Genomic DNA, 21,914 nt, shown 5'->3' on the forward strand with positions numbered 1-21,914 from the left:
CAGTTGCACAAGAGGATGTGGTGAATGGGAATGTGCTTCTTTCTCAGCTCTTCTTATGTTCTGGAATCCCACTGGACAATCTCTGTGGCTGTCAAAATTCTCCTGTAATTCTGAGTCTTGGTAGCCCATCCCAAATCTTATCTCACGTCAAAGGATTAAAGGACATGCCAGTATTTCTCCACAAAAGGTTTCCAAAAATCCTGTGAAGAAAGCCTCTGCTTTTCTCACTCTCGCTGGCTGGGAACCTGTGGTGAAGCTGGAACCCCTAAATCCAAGCTGGTTGAGCCAGTTCTCATTACTGCTGCTCCCTGGCCTGGAGCTGCCACCACATTCCCCAGGCATGGCTGACTCCATCCAGCCCTGCCTTGGTTACCTCTGGCCTGGACTGACTGGTGTTTCTAATTCTTGGAGAGTGCTGCAGTCACTGGGGCTGATCTGTAGAAGGAGCCTGGGCTCATGTACCTGGGCTGCATGCTCTGCAGGGTAGCGCTCAAGGAGATTCTACTTTATTTGCTTTCTTGACATTCAAAGGAAGAAAGAGAGACTGGTGATGCCCCCACATCCCCATCAGCAGATAGATTCTCAGCTGGTGCAGATCACCAGAATGTTATTGTACTGAACTCCAGCCAAGAGCCTGGTCACACACATTCTTTAAATGGAAGCAGTACTCAAAAGCAGCATAGAAGATAAATGTCCTCTCTTTAGATCTAACATATGACTGTCCCTTTGGAGGTCATCTGGGCTGCATCAAGAGAAGTGTGGCCAGCAGGTCAAGGGAGGTGATTCTCCCCCTCTACTCAGCTCTGGTGAGACCCCACCTGAAGTACTGCCTCCAGCTCTGGAGCCCCTATTACAAGAGGGATCTGGAGGTGCTGGAATGTGTCCAGAGAAGGGCCATGAGGATGATCAGAGGGCTGGAGCACCTCTCCTATGAGGACAGACTGAAAGAGTTGGGGCTGTTCAGTCTGGAGAAGAGAAGGCTCCGAGGTGACCTAATAGTGGCCTTCCAGTATCTGAAGGGGGCCTACAGGAAGGCTGGGGAAGGACTTCTCAGGATCTCAGGTAGTGATAGGACTAGGGGGAATGGAATGAAGCTGGAGGTGGGGAGATTCAGGCTGGATGTGAGGAGGAAGTTCTTCCCCATGAGAGTGGTGAAGCCCTGGAATGGGTTGTCCAGGGAGGTGGTCGAGGCCCCGTCCCTGGAGGTGTTTAAGCCCAGGCTGGATGAGGCTCTGGCCAGGCTGATCTAGTGTGGGGTGTCCCTGCCCATGGCAGGGGGGTTGGAACTAGATGATCCTTGTGGTCCCTTCCAACCCTGACTGACACTATGGTACTATGTGATAATGTTGTTTAATTCTTCTGCTTGATGTCCTTCCAAGGAGTTCAGTGCTGGACAGTACAAACAAAACCATCCCCACCCTGAAGGGCTGACAACTCAAGAGACAGACATACTGCAGACGGCTTTTGCCAGGGAACAAATAAGCGAGCGTAGCTTCGTGTTTAGCACTTTTACCACTGATGAAGAGCAGAACAGATTCAGAAAATAGTAAGCCTGAGAGAGTTGTGGGGGTTGTTTTTTCCCTCCCAGTTGATCTTGGAACAAAAATCAAAAGCTACCCAGTGAGTTTAGGAGTGTTCAAATGGGGAAGCAGCTAGAGAGCAGTGTTTGGCAAGGGAGAGGAAGATAAAACCCTTCAGGGGGAAAAATCTTTGCACAGGAGAAAATTACCTTAAAATTCCTTCTTAAATAAATCAGCAGTGCTTTTCCAAATAATCCCACTTAATGCACATGCACAGCAAACAGATTGTCTGATTCATTACCCATGTCACAAAACTACTTTTTGACTACTTTTTCTCACATCAAATGGCCACTGAACAACTTAAGTGTACTTCTTCAAAGGTCAGAGACAACTGACCAAACCTTACCTTGTGTTTCTGGCTACATGAAGACTGTTTTCCTAAGCCAAACCCTAACTATAAAGAAAATCTTCACTGCAAGGATAAGGAAAGTAGCAGCATCCTTATTTTTGCTGTACACCTGCACAGGCAAATTAAATATCTATACCAGAGTAGAATTTACATATTGTGGTGGGTTTAGGCTGTGCCTAGAAAATTTTCCACAGATCTTGAACAGAAAGGGGTAGAATGTAAATAAATTACCATTGATGTAAAAGGGGGAATAAGAATAAGGTCTAAATAATCCCATTAGCCTGGTAGCTAACATAAAATTAGTCTTATAAGCTATCTCTATCTCTTTTCTCCTTCCACACTCTGCCAGGTACTAGCTGGTGCTTCTGCTGGCTTGCTGACCTTGTCTGTGTTCTTTTGTTGTGGTTAAATACTAGCAGCTACTCTCTGCTCTTCTCTGTTTTACTTGTACAGGGAGGAAGGGAGCAGGGAGGGGGAAGCTGTTGGTAACCCCCTGGTTTTGTCCAGGGGGGGAGTCCTTGTGCTGTTTATAAATTGTAAATACCTGTAAATGTTGTATATTTTGGACATGTTCACTGCATGTCATATTTCTAGATTGTGGTTGGAATGGAATGGAATGGAATGGAATGGAATGGAATAGAATAGAATAGAATAGAATAGAATAGAATAGAATAGAATAGAATAGAATAGAATAGAATAGAATAGAATAGAATAGAATAGAATAGAATAGAATAGAATAGAATAGAATAGAATAGAATAGACCAGGTTGGAAGAGACCTTCAAGATCATCGTGTCCAACCTATCATTCAACACCACCCAACCAACTAAACCATGCAACCAAGCACCCTGTCAAGTCTCCTCCTGAACACCTCCAGTGATGGTGACTCCACCACCTCCCTGGGCAGCCCATTCCAATGGGCAATCACTCTCTCTGTGCAAAATTTCCTCCTAACCTCCAGCCTAAACCTCCCCTGGCGCAGCCTGAGACTGTGTCCTCTTGTTCTGGTACTGGTTGCCTGCACAAGAGGACACAGTCTCAGGCTGCACCTGTAAATATAGCTTCACAGGATCACAGCATGTTAGGGTTTGGAAGGGACCTCCAAAGGTCATCGAAGCTTCATTTGCTTTCAACTGAGCTGGTCTGGCAATTTTATTTTGGGGGGTAATTTCAACCCACCACAGCATACAGGTGTGCCATTCCAACTTGTGATTCTCGTGGTTATTGGTGATTGCTTTGTGAAGTTTTTAAGCTTGTGCCCAGATTTATAAGTGCTTATATAAACCTTGCCGCTTTCCTGCACAGAAGTCAAACGGTGGCAATTTACACTAGCCCTTCACACTGGCCTGGAGGTGATGAACATCTTAGCTGCAGGCTTTTTTTTCTTTGCCAACTTGTCTGCATGGCTACTTACACAATATTTACAACATACATTTTCTCCCCCCAAAATAATAATAATAATAATAAGAATAATAATAATAATAACAACAACAACAACATTTGGATATCACAGAATCACAGCATGGCAGGGGTCAGGAAGGGCCTCATACTTATGCAGAGGTTTTTTCCATGTGTCCCAAAGAAAGAAAAGCAAGGACAGAAGGAAAAAATAAAAAGAGAGATAAAAGGAAGAGGGTAAAAATTACATAGAAAGTTCAGCATTAAGAAGTTAAAGACATCCACAGATACCATCAGCTAACAATGGGATTAGCGTGGGATTGAAGGCCAAGTGGGTTTGTATTTCTGAAAGCCTTCAGGACCATCTCCACTTACAATACACTAATACTTTAATGCACCTTTTTATTTTAGAACCCAAAGCATGAAATTCTCCCACAGCAGATTCCCAGGTTTGCATTCTTTAAGTGCCCTCATACCACGCTGGCACCCACAGGAATTTACTGTGCTTGCAGGATCAGGTCCTGCTGCAATTTTCTGTGTTCTAAATGTGTTAGGGAAACATAAGAAGAAGCAGATATTACATGTGCACATTTTTACTTTCATCTCTAGGTGGGTATGAATAGTTAGCTGGCCATTAGTTAATGATGACATAAGATCTGGCATTCCCTGATAAGCCTGTGGTTCCTTTAGGCTTGCTGGAAGGCCACAATTCTATTAGTCAAATGCTGTAAAAGTTGGGGGTTTAATTACCTTGGAGTTGAGATAACTCTTCCCTTTCTGAGCTGCTAGGAATTACTCACAGATACATGGCCAAGGGAAGGATTTTAGGCCTCTATGATTCAATTACGATCACATTTAAATACAAGGTAGAATACAAACTCCTCCTATGGTAGCCAAGCATCTTTCCGACTTGATTTGTTCACAAGGTCGCAGGATCATAGGATATTAGGGATTGGAAGGGACCCCTGAAGGGCATCAATCCAACCCCCCTGCCAGAGCAGGACCAGAACATCTAGCACAGGCTGCACAGGAACACATCCAGATGGGGCTTGAAAGTCTTCAGAGAACAAGACTCCACAACCTCCCTGGGAAGCCTGTTCCAGTGCTCTGTGACCCTCACAGTGAAGGTTTTCCTCATGTTGAGGTGGAACCTCCTGTGCTGTAGTTTATATCCATTACCCCTTGTCCTATCACAGGGTGCAAGTGAGAAGAGCCTGACCCCTTCCTCTTGACACCCAGCCCTCAGATATAAACATATATCAAATCCCCTCCTCAGTCTTCTCTTCTCCAGTCTAAACAGCCTCAGGGCTCCCAGCCTATCCTCATAAGACAGTGCACCAGTCCCTTAATCATCCTGGTAGCTCTCCATTGGACTCTCTCCAGCAGATCCCTGTACCTCTTGAACTGGGGAGCCCAAAACTGGACACAGTATTCCAAGTGAGATCTCACCAGGGCATAATAGAGGAGGAGGAGAACAGTAGAGGGGGAAGAGGTGGTGGTTTGGCCTTGGATGGGGGCCAGATGCCCACCAAAGCCATTCTACCACTCCCCTTCTTAGATGGACAGAGAGAGAAAACAAAAGTACAGGTGTCAAGATAGAAGCAATTTAATAAGATGTAAAGCCAAAGCAAATGCCACAAGTGGAAGAAGGAGCAAACAAAGATATCATTCTCTGCTTCCCATCAGCAGGGGATGTCCAGCATCTCCCTGGGAAGCAGGGCTTCAATACATGTAGCGGTCGCTCTGGAGGACAGATGCCATCAATGAATGTCCCCCCACTTCCTTCTTTCACTTCACTTCCCTTCACTTATATATCTGAGCTGACATCATTATGGCATGGAAAACCCCTTTGGTCAGTTTGGCTCAGCTGTGTCCCATCCCAAGATTTTGCCCAACCCTCAGCACACCCTTGGGGCAGGGGAATGTTGTAAAAGCACAGCCTGGGTACCTAGCTCAGCAGCAGCCAAAACACTGCTGTGTTATCAACACCCAGCTACAGCACTGCTAAACACAGCAGTAGAAACTAGAAGGATGCTCTGGGGAGAATTAACTCCAGCTCAGCCAAACCAAATACACCTGTCTTCTGCCTCTTTGCCATCACCCTTCATGAGTCAGGATTCACATGACTTCCTCAACATCCCACCCTCAGCCTCAGATGTGCCAGCACTGACAATCTGATTTTCTAGAGGAGGAGGCCTGAGTGCAGTCAAGGGACAGGTACTGCAGTTTAATAGTGTCAAAGTCAAAAAAGACTGTGAGAGGGTTTCTCAGGACAGTATGCTGGCAGCCAACCAAGAGGACTGTTTCAGCTGCTGTGTTTTGTAAACTAGCAGCAATCCTTTTGCCACTGTGGATTGCAAAAGCAGCAGTGCTGCCAATGTTTTTATGCCTCTGGCATCCTGACTAAGAACCTTTTAGTTACATCACAGGTATGTGCAATAGAGTTTGGCTTTTTGCTAGCTAGCAGTGAGGTTTTCACCTAGATGAAAGACAAGTGGTCAAACATGTACCTGAGCATCAGAACTATAGCTGGGGCTGCACCAGAACCAAAAGGAGATAGCCTTAGTTTTAAAGCAGTGACTGGGGTAGGAACAGGGGCAGAGGGATATTGCTCCCCTTTGGCTGTAAGCCTAACCAGTAGTGCTGCATTGTTTTGTACCAGGTATTACTCTACATTGTACAGAATTTTGTGTAGCAACCTTCCTTTGCTTGTAGCTAATGGGCATTCTAAAGGGGCATAAGTCCAAAGGTTTGGGTTGGTGTTTGTTTTCCTGTGGTCCATATCTGGAGCTGTGAGGTTCAATGTGCACTGAGTATTTTCCTACTGGAGTTTGTCTTTCTTGGGTAGGGACTAGTTGTCAAAAGAAACTTGACCTGAAGGGTATCAAGTAGGTCTTTGTCTGATATCTTGCAGAAGTCCAGCAAGCTTTTATCAGAGGAACAGAAAACTCAAAACTAGAAAAGAAACCATTTTGATGTCTGGAGTATATGGAGAGCTGTAATTTAATTCTTATATTGCTTGCAATTTTCATGGTTTCACGAGCATCTAAACAGTTCCTCACAGTCCTTTGAGGAAGTGCTATATTCTAAGAAGACCCAGACCCCAGTCGAAGCCATTGCTATAAAGGATGCTGGAACAGGTAGAGAAGATGAACAACACTCAATGGAAATAGAAATGTGATCTTGAGAGAGGCAGGGTGGCATGGCAGTGAAGAAAGTAGCCTTGCAAAATTTAGTTTCCTTCCCTGCCCTGGGTTCCTTATCACTTGCAGTGAGTCACTGAGTACATCCACAGCCACTCTTCCACGCCTCATTGATTCCACTCCCCTCTAAACAGGGGTTCAGAGATAGCTCACCTGTTTGCATAGCAGCTGTAAAACCACATGGCTTATGAGGTCCAAGATAGAGAGCAGCAGGGATTTGGTGGTTGCTACATGAACAGATAAACCTTTCCTGAGATGGAGAAGTTGCAACCCTGAGAGCAGCTGTAGCACGTGCAGGTGTCGTGCAACTGCTGACCCAAGTAGACCCATCCTGCTCCTGAGCCAGAACCTGGCACTATCCCTCAACTCTTTCATCTGTAAAAGGGTGTAAGAGGATTGCTGTGCCTTACAGACCTGGAGTTTAGACAATTACAAGTGGGAGACACTGAAATCTTACATTAGTAGAAGCACCTCAGATGAAGAATTGTTCCTTTGTCACAGCTAATGTGATCTTCTCCATGTTGTCCTGTTCAAGTGGACTTTAAAGGGCAGAGATACGGTTTTCTTAAACCCTGTGGAATGCTGCTAGAACTTGGTTTGATAGCTTTTATTTTCTGTGACAGACAATAGGGCTTTTCCATAAGGTATCAAAGCATTTCTACAGACCTTTCTCACCTCTTCCTTCTTCTTCCCTTTCCTTCTCCTTTGAACTTGAATATATACTCCACTGAATATTATGATACATGGCAGAAAAGTCCATCAGAGCTGGTACCAGGTTTACATAATTCTAAGTGCAAAGTTGCACTGCACCACTTTCTGTGGGGAAAGAAAAAGAGATGGATTGACGTGAGGTGGGCACCATACCCTCAAGAGTAAGATCTTGGGTCCTAAACTGCCAAGTTACCTCAGGCACACTGAACCACTTAGCTCTCAAATTCTTCCCAATTGTAAATTACAACAAAAGAAGGGATCTTTTCTCAGCTTAATATTTGAGCTGCTTCTCACCTTCTGGGTCACTTCTCTGAAAAGGCTACAATACTGAATTAAGCTTTTTGGATGTGAGTTGATACTGCACATCAGATTTCTTTTGCATGCAGTGAGGGCCCAGTGGTTCTAGTAAACTTCAAAAGAGATTTCACATTCTGTAAAACACTTCACATTTCTCTGTATCAAAGTCTGGTATTTTTTCCAAGGCTGTACTACCTCACACTACCTAGTCTATCTGTCCACATCACTGCATGTGTTTCTAAACTGCTAATGAAGGCTACATGGGCCTTAAAGATTGCAAAGGGTTCCCTTTGACTAGGTTTGCACAACCTGCATTAATTGTCGAATGGAATGGAATGGAATGGAATGGAATGGAATGGAATGGAATGGAATGGAATGGAATGGGATGGGATGGAATGGGATGGGATGGAATGGAATGGGATGGAATGGAATGGAATGGGATGGAATGGAATGGAATGGGATGGAATGGAATGGAATGGAATGGAATGGAATAGAATAGACCAGACCAGGTTGGGAGAGACCTTCAAGATCATTGCGTCCAACCTATCAACCAATCCAACCCACCTAAACAACTAACCCATGGCACCAAGCACCCCAGCAAGTCTCCTCCTGAACACCTCCAATGGTGGCGACTCCACCACCTCCCCAGGCAGCCCATTCCAATGGGCAATCACTCTCTCTGTATAGAACTTCTTCCTAACATCCAGCCTAAGTGCCTTGTCCTTTTTTCCCACTAATTACAAAGATAATTTCCCTTAGTAGCAAAGGATTGTGTCTTAGAGGCCCAGCAGCAACATCAGTGAAAAAAGGTTTTCACTTTTGCTTTGCAAATTATTTCTAGGGTAACAGAGAGGATGCAAAATCTGTAGAGATGTTTGCAGCTAAAATTCCTACCTTTGCTCTGCTATAGCTGAGCTTCAAGTCTTTCTGTAAGATACTGCATGTTCACTTAGGAAGCCTTCAACACTGTGGTTTAGAATCAGAATAGCTTGAGTTGGAAGGGACTTCCAAAGATCATCTAGTTCAACCCCCTCTGTAGTAAGCAGGGCATCCTTCCTTAACTAAATCAGGTTGCCCAGAGCCCTGTCCAGCCTCACCTTGAATATCTCCAGGGATGGGGCTTCAACCATCTCCCCAGGCAACCTGTGCCAGTGCTCCACTACCCTCATGGTAAAGAACTTGTAACATCCCCGAACCACTCACATTGAAATCCCCACATGTTCAACTTCACTTACAAACCACTACTATTGCTGCAACAGTGGTGCAGCCACACTCTTTCGTGTCTTTCTTTTCTACTTACCCAGCTTAGCTATAGATCTAGTAAGCACATATTCCTACAGAGGAGGGGCAAGAGATGTCTTCCCTTCTAAAGTTTTCTCTTCTTCTGAGATGGGACAGATGTAGTGTTTGTGCACTTACAGGCCTTGGTGCTTACATGAGATTACAGAATCACAGAATCACAGAAACATTCAAGTTGAAAAAGACCCTCAGGATCACCAAGTCCAACCAATAACCCTACTCTACAAGGGTCACCCCTAAACCATATCCCCAAGTACCACATCCAAACCACCTTTAAACACATCCAGGGTTGGTGACTCAACCACCTCCCTGGGCAGCACACTCCAATGCCTGAACACTCTTGCTGTGAAAAATCTTTTCCCAATGCCCAGTCTAAACCTACCCAGTCACAGCTTGAGGCCATTCCCTCTTGTTCTAATTACCTGTGAGAAGAGACCAGCACCAGCCTCTCCACAATGTCCTTTCAGGTGATTGTAGAGAGCAATGAGGTCTCCCCTCAGCTTCCTCTTTTCCAAACTAAACAGCCCAAACTCCTTCTGTTGCTCTTCATAAGATTTATTCTCCAGGCCCTTCCCCAGCTTTGTTACCCTCCTCTGCACTGGCTCCAGCACCTCCTCATTTCTCCTGTATTGAGTGTGCCCAAAACTGGACACAATACTCAAGGTGTGGCCCCACCAGAGCAGAGTACTCGCTACTCTTGCATGTACATACAGCAGGCCGTTCATTACAGCAATTTGATGTGTGTATACTCGGTTCTTCTGTTATGTTAAACTCTGTGTTCATCCCAGCAGCATATTTCATCTGTTCCCATGCCCATCCCTGCCATTTGTGCTGTCTTCCTGCTCCACATATACAACTATCACATTTTCTGTACAGAACCCCACCGCCTTCCTGAAGAGCTGAAGGGCTGCCAGAAGAATCAGCTAGTAGTGATTCAGAGTTGAGCAGAAATGAGTGGGTTTTCCTCAGAAATTATTACTTTGTGACTACTACTATCTACTTCTGCAGATAACAGCAGATAACAGCAGTTTTGTTCTTTATCCATTGACTTTGCAAAAGGTATGGTAGTTCCTGGTACTCATCTGGAAATAAGCAAGTTGCATCAGTGCCCTTGTCTATGATCTCCTTGTCTAGGGTCACATGTTAATCAGTGACCAGGAGAGTAACTATCAAACAAGTGGAGGGGGAAAATAGACATTTCATATCTGGGAATTAAACAGTAGAAATTTCTTCCTAGTGATAAGCAGTTAATTGTTAGTGTATATCCTAAAATGAAAGGCTACAGAACGTATTTTGTATGCTAGAAACTATCTTTAGCAAACAGCTGTGTTCAAGCTGTGTTTGTTGTATTGTTTGGGTTTTTTCTTTCTTTCCTGCAATTTTTTTTAACCCCCAAGAGCTGTGTGTGAGTATGAATTCTCCAGATTGATAACACATTGATGAGGGAAAGAAAAAGTTGTCTTTATGACATGAAACTCTTTAATGAGGACAGAAAGAAAGAATGAAAGTATTCTGGAAAAGCAAATAATTCTTCATGCAGTTTGTATCAGAAACATTCTTGAAACCCTTTGTCCTCTGGGAAAGTAGAACATGAAAGAAACCAAGAAGGTGAAAGAAACCAGGAAGGTATGAAGGACCAATCCCAAAAAGGACCTATGCATATAAACCAGCATACAGTGCCTGAGCACAAAGCTGTCTACCTGAAGGTGTCCACTTCATCTTGTATGCCAGAAACTTTGACTTTAATATTCCTCAACTGGCTGAAGCTGTGCCAAAGCTCATGGCCCAAAAAAGCCTCAGTTCTGAGAAATATGAGCAGACTAACATCCATCCAGTATCTGAAGGGGGCCTACAGGAAGGCTGGGGAAGGACTTCTCAGGATCTCAGGTAGTGATAGGACTAGGGGGAATGGTATGAAGCTGGAGGTGGGGAGATTTAGGCTAGATGTGAGGAGGAGGTTCCTCACCATGAGAGTGGTGAAGCCCTGGAATGGGTTGTCCAGGGAGGTGGTCGAGGCCCCGTCCCTGGGGGTGTTTAAGAGCAGGCTGGATGAGGCTCTGTCCAGCCTGATCTAGTGTGGGGTGTCCCTGCCCATGGCAGGGGGGTTGGAACTAGATGATCCTTGTGGTCCCTTCCAACCCTGAATGACACTATGATACTATGATCCCATCTTTAACACAGCATCCACACACTCAGTGTTTCTTTACCTAGGCTGCTAAGTATTGTCACAGCACATCCAGCATGTAGAATCCAAACAAAATGGAAATCTTGCTTTTCTTCTGAGAGTTGGCAGGAGAAGGTGCAGGGGAAGGTTCAGTAGCCTACCCTTCATTCACAATGCTCTGCCAAAGTGACTGAAATCCACAGCCTCCCCAACAGTGCTCAAACCACAAAGTTAAAAGCCAGAAATACTCATCTTAACATAGCTGTCAGCTTCTGAGAGCTAGCTTAGTTGTGCCATGTTCTAAATCACACCAGCTGGAACAAAAAGTCCCAGGATGCATGCACACCATTGGGGTCCCATTATGGCAGTCTCTGCTATTGTCAACTGTCCTTAGCCAAACAACACGTCCCTGCTCTGTACTGAGTCATGCAGTACTTCAAGATGGCATGGACAGCATGAAAGTGCTTCCAAAAGCCTGGGATGCCTGGCATAGAGTTTGATTCTTTCTTCACATCAACATCTACTCAAGGCAATGCAGTCAGAACAGTTCAAATATGAGGCATGAGAAGCTCAACATGAGCCAGCTGTGTGCACTTGCAGCCCAGGAAGCCAATCACATCCTGGGCTGCATCATGAGAAGCACAGCCAGCAGGTCCAGGGAGGTGATCCTCCCCCTCTACTCCTCTCTGGTGAGATCACACCTGGAGTACTGCATCTGGTTCTGGAGCCCCTGTTACAGGAAGGATCTGAACATGCTGGAACATGTCCAGAGAAAGGCCACAAGGATCATTAGGTGGCTGGAGTTCCTCTCCTATGGAGACAGACTGAGAGAGTTGGGGCTGTTCAGTCTGGAGAAGAGAAGACTCCGAGGAGACCTAATTGTGGCCTTCCAGTATCTGAAGGGGGTCTACAAGAAAGCTGGGGAGGGATTTTTTAGGGTGTCAGGTAATGATAGGACTAGGTGAAATGGAACAAAACTAGAAACGGGTAGATTCAGATTGGATGTTAGGAAGTTCTTCCCCATGAGGGTGGTGAGACACTGGAATAGGTTGCCCAGGGAGGTGGTAGAAGCCTCATCCCTGGAGGTTTTTAAGGCCAGGCTGGATGTGGCTGTGAGCAACCTGATGTAGTGTGAGGTGTCCCTGCCCATGGCAGGGGGATTGGAACTAGATGATCCTTGAGGCTCCTTCCAACCCTAACAATTCTACGATTCTATGATACTGTAGGAACAGGTATAGAGGAAGAAAACACAAAAACAATGTGAAATCTGGATTAGATTTAGTTGAAGATTTAGGTGCAACTTCAAATCAGAGTGGCTATCTCTGTGAAGGAGATGTGCCAACACATGGTAACCTCACTATCTGCTGCATGGGATATTTTGCTGAAGAGTCTTCTCAAGCCATGAGTGATAAGGGAGTGAAGGGAAGCTCAGCACAGCTTATCCAGATCAACATCTCTCTTCAAGACTGACAATGAGATTTTTAACAAAACCATTAGTTGTTTGATTGAAGGTAATTTGACCAAAATTGATTCCCCCTGATCCAAAGGAATTAATTTCAAACCCTGCAGGGTGTTTTCATGTAACATGAAAGGGCTCCTTTTGTGCTGCATGAGCTTCAGACCCCACAGATCTGCTTTTCTGCAGCTCAATCTGTGCATTGAAAACCCTTGGCATTTACTTGTCTGGCTATTTAATGTTTCAGAGAAATAATTGGTTACAGGACTCTGGCACCATTTCTGTAACCATGCAGCATCCCACCCATGCTACTAATTACATTACTTGCAGGAAAACCTAAGAACAGGGCTGCAGAAGGGAAATAAATAAACAAATCAGTGTCATCTGTATATTTTAATTCTGATGGTGCACTGCTTTCTTGTTTGATTGGTAAACTGGAGCATCCTTAAGACATTTGGTGAACTAGAATTCAGAGAATCATAGAATAGTTAGGGTTGAAAGGGACCTCAAGTATCATTGGTAGTGCATAAGACCCTTAATGGGAAGGTTGTGAGTTCAAGCCTGCAGTGGGCAGTAGTGTCCTCCCTACTCTAGTCATGAGGTCTGTGGTGACAGGTTGGACTCGATGGTCTTTGAGGTCTCTTCCAACCTTAGTGATACTGAATACTGAACACTGAATCTAGTTTCAACTCCCCTGACATGGGCAGAGAAACCTCACACTACAACAGGTTGCTCACAGCCACATCCAGCCTGGCCTTAAAAATCTCCAGGGATGAGGCTTTACCACCTCCCTGGGCAACCTGTTCCAATGTTTCACCACCCTCATGGGGAAGAACTTCCCAACATCCAATCTGAATCTACCCATTTCTAGTTTTGTTCCATTCCCCCTAATCTTATCATTACTTGACACCATAAAAAGTTCCTCCCCAGCTTTCTTGTAGGTCCCCTTCAGATACTGGAAGGCCACAATTAGGTCTCCTCGGAGCCTTCTCTTCTCCAGACTGAACAGTCCCAACTCTCTCTGTCTCCATAGGAGAGGAACTCCAGCCACCTAATGATCCTTGTGGCCTTTCTCTGGACATGTTCCAGCATGTTCAGATCCTTCCTGTAACAGGGGCTCCAGAACCAGATGCAGTACTCCAGGTGTGATCTCACCAGAGAGGAGTAGAGGGGGAGGATCACCTCCCTGGACCTGCTGGCTATGCTTCTCTTGATGCAGCCCAGGATGTCATTGGCTTCCTGGGCTGCAAGTGCACACAGCTGGCTCATGCTGAGCTTCTCATCCACCAGCACCCCCAAGTCCTTTTCTTCAGGGCTGCTCTCAAGCCATTATGTTCAATAAGAACATCTTATTGCTTCCTCTATTATGAATATGCATCGTGTTCAGCTTTTCATTTGGGGATTCGGGATAGGCAAATCTAGTGGGGTTTCTTTCTTGTGAAATCCATTTGATCTCAGGAGTTATGGTTTCTTAATTCTCTAAAATACAATATTGGGGCCAATTCCACTTCTCTTTATCTGGTAAGATTTCAATGTAGCAATAGATTTTAAAACAATATCATTGTGGAGTGGAGCAGCTGAGATTTAAAGAAAGAATTATTTCTGTTCTGTTGTGATGAACATTATTTGCCCTTTGTGTGCAGGTCTTCTCTTTGATCAAGTGGGGTTTACCTTGGATAATAAGGAAGGGATTATGGGAGAGAGAAGTTGGTTATTCACTAATTCCCCATTAAAAAATTTCAGGTGGTAAACACCATCTGTGTAGGGAAGAACAGTCTGTGAATGGATATGGTAAATCTATGTGTGTGTGTGTGTGTGTGTGTGTGTGCGTGCAATATGCTCTCCATATCACGCCTTGAGGTAGTCAGGTCTACCACCTAAGTAAAAAATCTTCTCAGCCCTCCCCTAGGCAACTAGATCATAGCATGGGTACCCATGGCTTTATTTCCAGATCTTTCTCCGGGTTAACATGAGAAAAAGTAGCAAGTTTTGAGTGTCTCTGAGTACTGTTCTCACTGCTGGTGAACTTCAGTCTTTTCTTGTTCACAAGCACAGCTCACCTAAGGATTCCTTCTCCAGGTTTGGTTTGAATCATTAGGGGGAAAAAATTTTGCAGCAAGAGTGTTCAGGCATTGGAATGAGCTGCCCAGGGAGGTGCTTGAGTCACCAACCCTGGATGTGTTTAAAGGTGGTTTGAATGTGGTGCTTGGGGTTTAGGGGGTGAACCTTGTAGAGCAGGGTTATTGGTTAGACCTGGTAATCCTGAGAGTCTTTTCCAACAGTCTTTTCCAACCTGAATGTTTCTGTGATCCCAGTGGTTTGCTTGCTTCTTTGCATAGCTTCTCATATCTCTGTGTCAATATCACTATGGGTAAGGTTCTGTGTGAAGACTTTTTTACATATTTTGTGTTTCTTCACTTTTTTAAATACATGTATCTAATGGTGGCAGCCTTTGGCTACACATCTTTTCTTCATATGAACTCTGCAGCTGCCAGAAGATGCTCCAGACTGAGTCTTCCAATATGTCTTGATCCATCGGCAGCTTCACTGTTTCATTGCTGGGCTGTCATGTGGAAAATCTCCACTGCTTTGTTCCCTGGCTATTGGCAGCCTCCAGATTCTGCCCATGATGGTTAGAGAAGCCAAACGATGTAATCTGGGGATTACATTAGGCTTTGAAGGGCTCCATAAAGTGGTAAGTGTCCTGAGGAACAATGGCTTCAACGCAGAGAAGAGTAGATTTAGACTGGATGTTAGGAACAACTTATTTACCATGAGGGTGGTGGAACACTGGAACAGGTTGCCCAGGAAGGTGGTTGAGGCCTCCTCCCTGGAGATATTTAAGATGAGGCTCTACAGGGCAACCTGATCTAGTTGAGGATGCCTCTGCTTACTGCAGAGGGGGTTGGACTAGATGAGCTCTGGAGGTCCCTTCCAACCCAGGCCATTCTATGATTGTACAATTGCAGTGCAGCACAGCAATTTCTGAGCCCACCAACCTGCTACATTAGCCTTCGCAGGACTCACAGCTCTGCTGCTGCTGCACAATGCACAACACTCACACACAGAGAAATTTTAAGAAAGGCTGATTTACTCTTATGCAAAGCAGCTATAAAGAATGCAGAGAATGACATAGTGCAGCTTGCAGCATTGTAAGTGGCTGCACAAGATGCAAACAACGGAGAACTGGGCTCTTTATGTTTCGTGTAATGCCTTGTTGAGCCCAGACTTACCACCACAATCAACTTTATACTGCACATGTGGTTGTAGTGCATGAAACCCTTTACTGCTCTTTTAAATCTGCTTTCTCCAAGGTAAAACTTCAGCAGGAGCCATAGGGTGATGGGATGCATGCCTTTGACTGACTTTTCCAAACATCAGGGAAGTTGATATAAATGTTCTTTACAGTTTGTCGGTAAGTTGATTGAAGTTAATAATTGTAGATGATTTTTTTTTCCCTCCAAAGGGCTGTGAAACCAATCCAAACTTGCTAGTAACACAGAGAATGTTAAAGATTTGGAAACTGAAATGCCATGACATTTTTATTTGTTTAATTTTTTTTCTCTTATCAGCCTGGCAAACTCTTTTTTGAGCAGATATATTTTGATTTACCTTATCCAAAGTCTAAAAAGCACAGCGATAACAAGCTCAGCAGATAGACAGTTTTAAGATTAATAAAGTTATCTGAAAACTTGCTGCATTATCTCCATACTTCAGTTCACAAAGCCTTCTGCATCTAAATAGTTTAGAGAGGTTTCAAATAGGTTGTTTTTATTTTGGGGGTGGGGCGTTACTTAAAATTCAGAGCATGCCATGATGAAGGCTAGCTTTTCTGCAGTGGTTTTGAAGTGACCAAGTAACCTACTGACTTGCATTGTAGCACACAGTTCAGGGTGGTTGTAGCCAGGAGGGGGTTGGTCTCTTCTCCCAGGCAACCAGCACCAGAACAAGAGGACACAGTCTCAGGCTGTGCCAGGGGAACTTTAGACTCGAGGTGAGGAGAAAGTTCTTCACAGAGAAAGTTGTTAGGCATTGGAATTGGCTGCCCAGGGAGGTGGTGGAGTCACCATCCCTGGAGGTGTTCAAGAGGGGATTGGACGTGGCACTTGGTGCCGTGGTTTGGTCATGAGGTCTGTGGTGACAGGTTGGACTTGATGATCTTTGAGGTCTTTTCCACCCTTATTGATTCTATGATTCTTTGATTCTGTGACATACTGTCATGAATCACTGAAGCTGCTGCTTCTAGTCATGCTTCAGGCTCTCCTCCTGCCTACCCTCACACCTCTTTCTATAACTTTTACCAAGAGCTGCTTTTATCACCCTGATTCTCACAGGACACTGTCTAATGAATGCTTTTCCAGCACTTGGGGAGTGGTGATTTCTCTCATCTAATCTCACACACATGCTTTGACACAGTAGGACTCCCAAGAACCTTCTGACAGTGGGATAAGAGTAGAGCATGCTGGGCTCATCATTTGCTATGCCAACACTGCCTTCCCCCGTTTCCTGTCATGGTTTGTTAGTGTTTTGTGCAGTTCTCTTTGAACAGTCCTAGTGAATGGAAGGTTGACCATGAGGCAGCAATGTGCTCCTGTGGCCAAGAAGGCCAGTGCCATTCTGGGATGTATTAGAAGAGCTCTAGTTGGTAGGTGGAGAGAGGTTCTCCTCCCCCTCTACTCTGCCCTGGTGAGGCTGCATCTGGAACATTGTGTCCCTGTCTGGGCCCCTCAGTTCAAGAAGGACCCCAGGGAACTGCTTGAAAGAGTCCAGAGCAGAGCCACAAAGATGATCAAGGGAGGGGAACATCTTCCTTATGAGGAGAGACTGAGGGTGCTGGGGCCCTCTAGCTTGGAGAGGAGGAGACTAAAGGGTGACCTCATTAATGTTTATAAATATGGAAAGGGTAAGTGCCAAGAGGATGAAGTCAGGTTATGCTCGGTGGTGCCCAATGACAGGACAGGGGCAATGGGTGGAAGGTGAGGTATAGGAAGTTTCATGCAAACATGAGGAAGAATTATTCCAGTGTGAGGGTAACAGAACACTGGAAGAGGCTGCCCGGGGGGGCTGTGGATTCTCCCTCTCTGGAGATATTCAAAACCCACCTGGATGCATTTCTGTGTGATCTGGTTTAGGTGATTCTGCTCTGGCAGGGGGGTTGGACTGGATGATCTTCTGAGGTCCCTTCCAGCCCCTAACATTCTGTGATTCTGTGAACAGTAAGATTTCAAGGGAAGATGGCTTCTTGCTGTGTGTTTATCTGGAGTCCACCAGGGTGAGCTTGTAATCTTAGTAGTGTTTGTGATAGTGAGTGGCATGGTGTTTTGGGGTACTTTAGAGAATGTAGCTAGGTGTTTGGAGGTATCTTAGGGAGTGTAATAAACACAGGTGCTGCATGAAATTCCCACATAACAGAGGACTGGAGAAGCAGGGGTTGTTTCAATACTTTCTCCTTTTTCTCACCACCCATTTTAGTTCAGTTCTTGTGGCAGTTTTAGGCTGATGCCTAGGAAAATTTCCACAGATCTTGAGTAGAAAGTGGTAGAATGTAAGGAAATTACCATTGGATATAAAAGGAAAAGAATGATAAGGTCTGAATAATACCATTGGTCTGATAACTGACATAAAGTTAGGTTTGTAAATTAACTTTTTCTCCTTTTCAGCTCCTTGTTCTAGCAGATACTAACTGGTAGCTTTTGCTTGGCTGGTGCTGACCTTGGTTGCAATCTTGTGGCTAAGTACTAACAAGCTAGTCTCTGCTCTTCTTTCTCTTTTCTCATGTACAGAGGTGGAGGAAGGAGGCAGAGAGGGGGAAGCTACAGGTAAACCCCTGGTTTTGTTCAGGGGGGTTCTTTTGTTGTTTATGAATCATAAATGTATGTAAATATTGTATATTTTGTACATATTCATTGCATTTCATAGTTCTAGGTTGTAGTTTTGCTTGTAAACACAACTTCATTTGCTTCCATTCCACTGAGCTAGTCTGTCAATTTCATTTTGGGGGGTAGTTCTCTCAAAGTAGCTGGGGGGTAATTTCAAACCCCCACAGTTCTTAATAAGGGAGCTATCACAGAGGTAGGGGTCCACACCTCATGTCTGTAGTATACCCAAGCTTTTCTTTAGGATGGTCCAGGTTGCTTTTTCTTTTGTTGCCTTGATGGCTATCCAAGGCAAATGAACATACTCAAGTTTTTCTTTAGGGTGGTCTAGGTTCTCCTAGACCAAACTGGACAGTGTGGGCACCCAGTGTAAAGGAAACAAAGATTCTCCTGAGGAGATTATATTTTGTTATGTTAAATAAACATAGTGGATTCTGTTTAATATAAATGTCTGGCACATGAAAAGAACTGGTAATGTTTTGGTTTTTTCTTTCTCCTCTGCCTTGGTTTCAGGTAGATGTAAAATGATGATCTGCATTGTACTAAAATGCTCATTTTCTTCCCCTGAAAAAGGCTGGGTTTGTAAATGCTGAGAAGGAGGAGAAGTGTTATCTTGAGGAAAAGTGTATTCCCTTCGGCATTCCTCTGGCTTGGTTTGTAGATATCTTCTAGTGTCCAGTGCCTGTGCCTGTCTGCTGACCCAGCACTGACACAGCTGCACAGTCAAGTGCCACCTAAAAGCAAAACCTGTGAGCCCTTTCAAAGCACAGAAAGGAGAAACTGGCAGCTTTGGATCTAACTGCCTAAAAAGCTGAGAAGATGGCTGGAAGGATGCTCTATGCAGGCATGAAGAAACCAGCGTGTGAAGCCTTCTGCGGATGTGTATGAGGAAAGATGTTTGGGCAGACATTTCAGAACCAGAGTACATCCTTAGCTGTTAGCCACAAGATGGTGGAGGAAGTGGTGTTGCCCTCAGGGGGTCTTTGCAGCGAGAAGGTGGCTCTGGACTCAGTTACCAGCTGTCTCTGGCTAGAGGAGAAGGAAGATGGTAGCCCTGGGTAAGAAGAGATTCAAAAGGCAGTGGCTGAGAGTTGGGGCTTTTCACTGGTATCTGAAGGCAGTATCTTAGTGATAAATCTAGACATACTGCCAAATTCATGCTCAGAAAGCCTGTGTGATGTCTCTTGACTGACCCTACCAAGACACTGCCATCTTCTGTATTTGCTCTGGCTACCAGACATGTTGTAACCATTCACTTCCATTCTCACCTGTCATAGGATGTAGGTTGTGTTTGTGTCTCTTGTTATGTAGCAAAGTACCCAGTCCTCAAACTTGTACAAGGGCTTTCCATTCAGACTTTGCACTTCACAAAACCAGGCTGGCAACGCACAACAGAGCAGCAGTGCAGAGGCAGAGACCTGGGTCTCCTCCCTCTCACATCCCACTGTCTACAGAAGTCTTCTCCAGAGAGAGAAACTGGTGGAGACAGAATGGCTGATAAAGCCATGTTGGAACTGCAAAGAGGATTCAGAGTTTGTCTATCCTGTCTACTGTGTGAAGAGCCCAGCCACACTCTGTGCTGTAGCTCACGCCTTGAAGTCCTAGTCAGTCGGTAGAGGAGAAGGCTCCAAGGAGACCTTATTGTGGCCTTCCAGGATCTGAAGGGGCCCTACAAGAAAGCTGGGGAGGGACTTTTTAAGATGTCAGGTATTAGGATTAGGGGAAATGATAGGATTAGGGGAAATGGAGCAAAACTAGAAACAGGTAGATTCAGATTGGATGTTAGGAAGAAGTTCTTCACCATGAGGGTGGTGAGACATTGGAACAGGTTGCCCAGGGAGGTGGTGAAAGCTTCATCCCTGGTGGTTATTAGGGCCAGGCTGGATGTGGCTGTAAGCAACCTGATGTAGTGTGAGGTGTCCCTGCCCATGGCAGAGGGGTTGGAACTAGATGATCCTTGAGGTCCCTTCCAACCCTGACAATTCTATGATTCTCTGATTCTATTTGTATGGGTTGGGAATTTAGCTCAACATACTGGCATCATTTCCCAGCAGAAACCTTGAACTTGACACTTCCTAAATATGATGTAGATGCTTTGAGCTCACACCACAGGTGAGCAACCACCAACTAGGTGTACAGAAAGGTGAGGGGTCAAATGGCTTGTGTCACTTAGCCTGTGGCTCAAAGTTGTGCTTCAATGAAAAGGGCAGAGAAGTGACTAGGAAGAGCTAAAGGAAAAGATGAGAATTTGAATGTACAGAATCACTACTCCAACATTCCCCCTTCCCTGCCGTTTATCAGCCCTCCACAATCTCTTAAAGGGAGGAGGCTCGTGGACACCTTGGAAGGCATTTGCAAACACACACACCAGACGTGACACCCCTCCCCCACATTTCTTTTTATTGCCTCACTTCCACCTGTAATGAAAAAAGGTCCCTGCTGTGGTCAGACTTTGTGTTGTTTGATTTCACCGCAGCTCAGAGCACTGAGGGTGCACAAAAGGCCTTTTGTGTGTGTGTTTAACACTACAACTGCCAGGGTAAAAAGAAAACAGACTAAGCAAGATGGTCTAAATGCTCCTAAAGTCGAAGGGTGATTGGAAGGAGTGGAAATGGGAAATCCCACAATCCAGGTAATTAAACTGTAAAGCCCACGGGGGAAGGGCTGTCACCAAGACATCTGATGTGGGATGAAGACCAAAGCACGGTGTGATTCTTTGTCTCTTAATCCCCTCCTCCACTCCCCGGCATGTTCTTATTTCCCTATAAAGTCTTCATATGAAAGGGGGGGGGGGGGGGGGGGGGGGGGGGGGAATGATTAAAAAAATAAAATAAAATCCTGAAGGATAAATCTTGTAATTCACAGCACTGAACAGCTGGTAGTTTAAAGCACAGAACAGCAGTTTAGTGATTAATTTACCTCTTTAAAATGCTGAACAATACAAGGCAATAAAATATAAAAATTTATTTTGTATGGCCTCCTTCAAACCGACTGTATCCTGGAGCTCTTTCTAAAGTTATAGCACAGCTACAAAGTTAAATAATCAGTAATAGCAGAAGGGAGAAGAATAAAGAAAGATGTGCAAGCAATAAAAAGATCAGCTCTTCAGGAACCCCCCCTCCAGTCCATTTAATTTTACTGAAAGAAAGTAGCTTTTGTGATAATTTTTTACATGTTGATGGATTTTTCGCCTGGCGTACCCTTTCTCTTTCCTTCCATCTCCTAAGAGCATCTCTCTGCCGCTGCCGACACTTCTTGGTGGCACCAGCGTGCAGCTGATACCGCCACAGGCTATCACACCATGGATGGCTGACACTTCTCCGCTCTGGCTCTGCCCTCCCACCTTGGGATTAAATGCTACCTTCGGCGGATGGTTGCCCTGGTACCAGTACCAAAGGGGGCTGCTGCCCTTTTGTCCTGTTGCCCCAGACAGAGAATTCCAGCAACCTGCCGGATATTTGCATCTGCCGTTTGTGACCTCTCCAGAGACACTGAGGAATGAAGTTCAATCCCGCATAGATAGCTGTGACTGACGTGCCAGTGAAAGAGTGTGTGTGTGTGTGTGTGTGCGTGCGTGCACTGA

Source organism: Melanerpes formicivorus, unplaced genomic scaffold (assembly GCF_026170545.1).
Source record: "Melanerpes formicivorus ecotype bairdi unplaced genomic scaffold, bMelFor1.0.p_v2 SCAF_30, whole genome shotgun sequence".
NCBI lineage: Eukaryota > Metazoa > Chordata > Aves > Piciformes > Picidae > Melanerpes > Melanerpes formicivorus.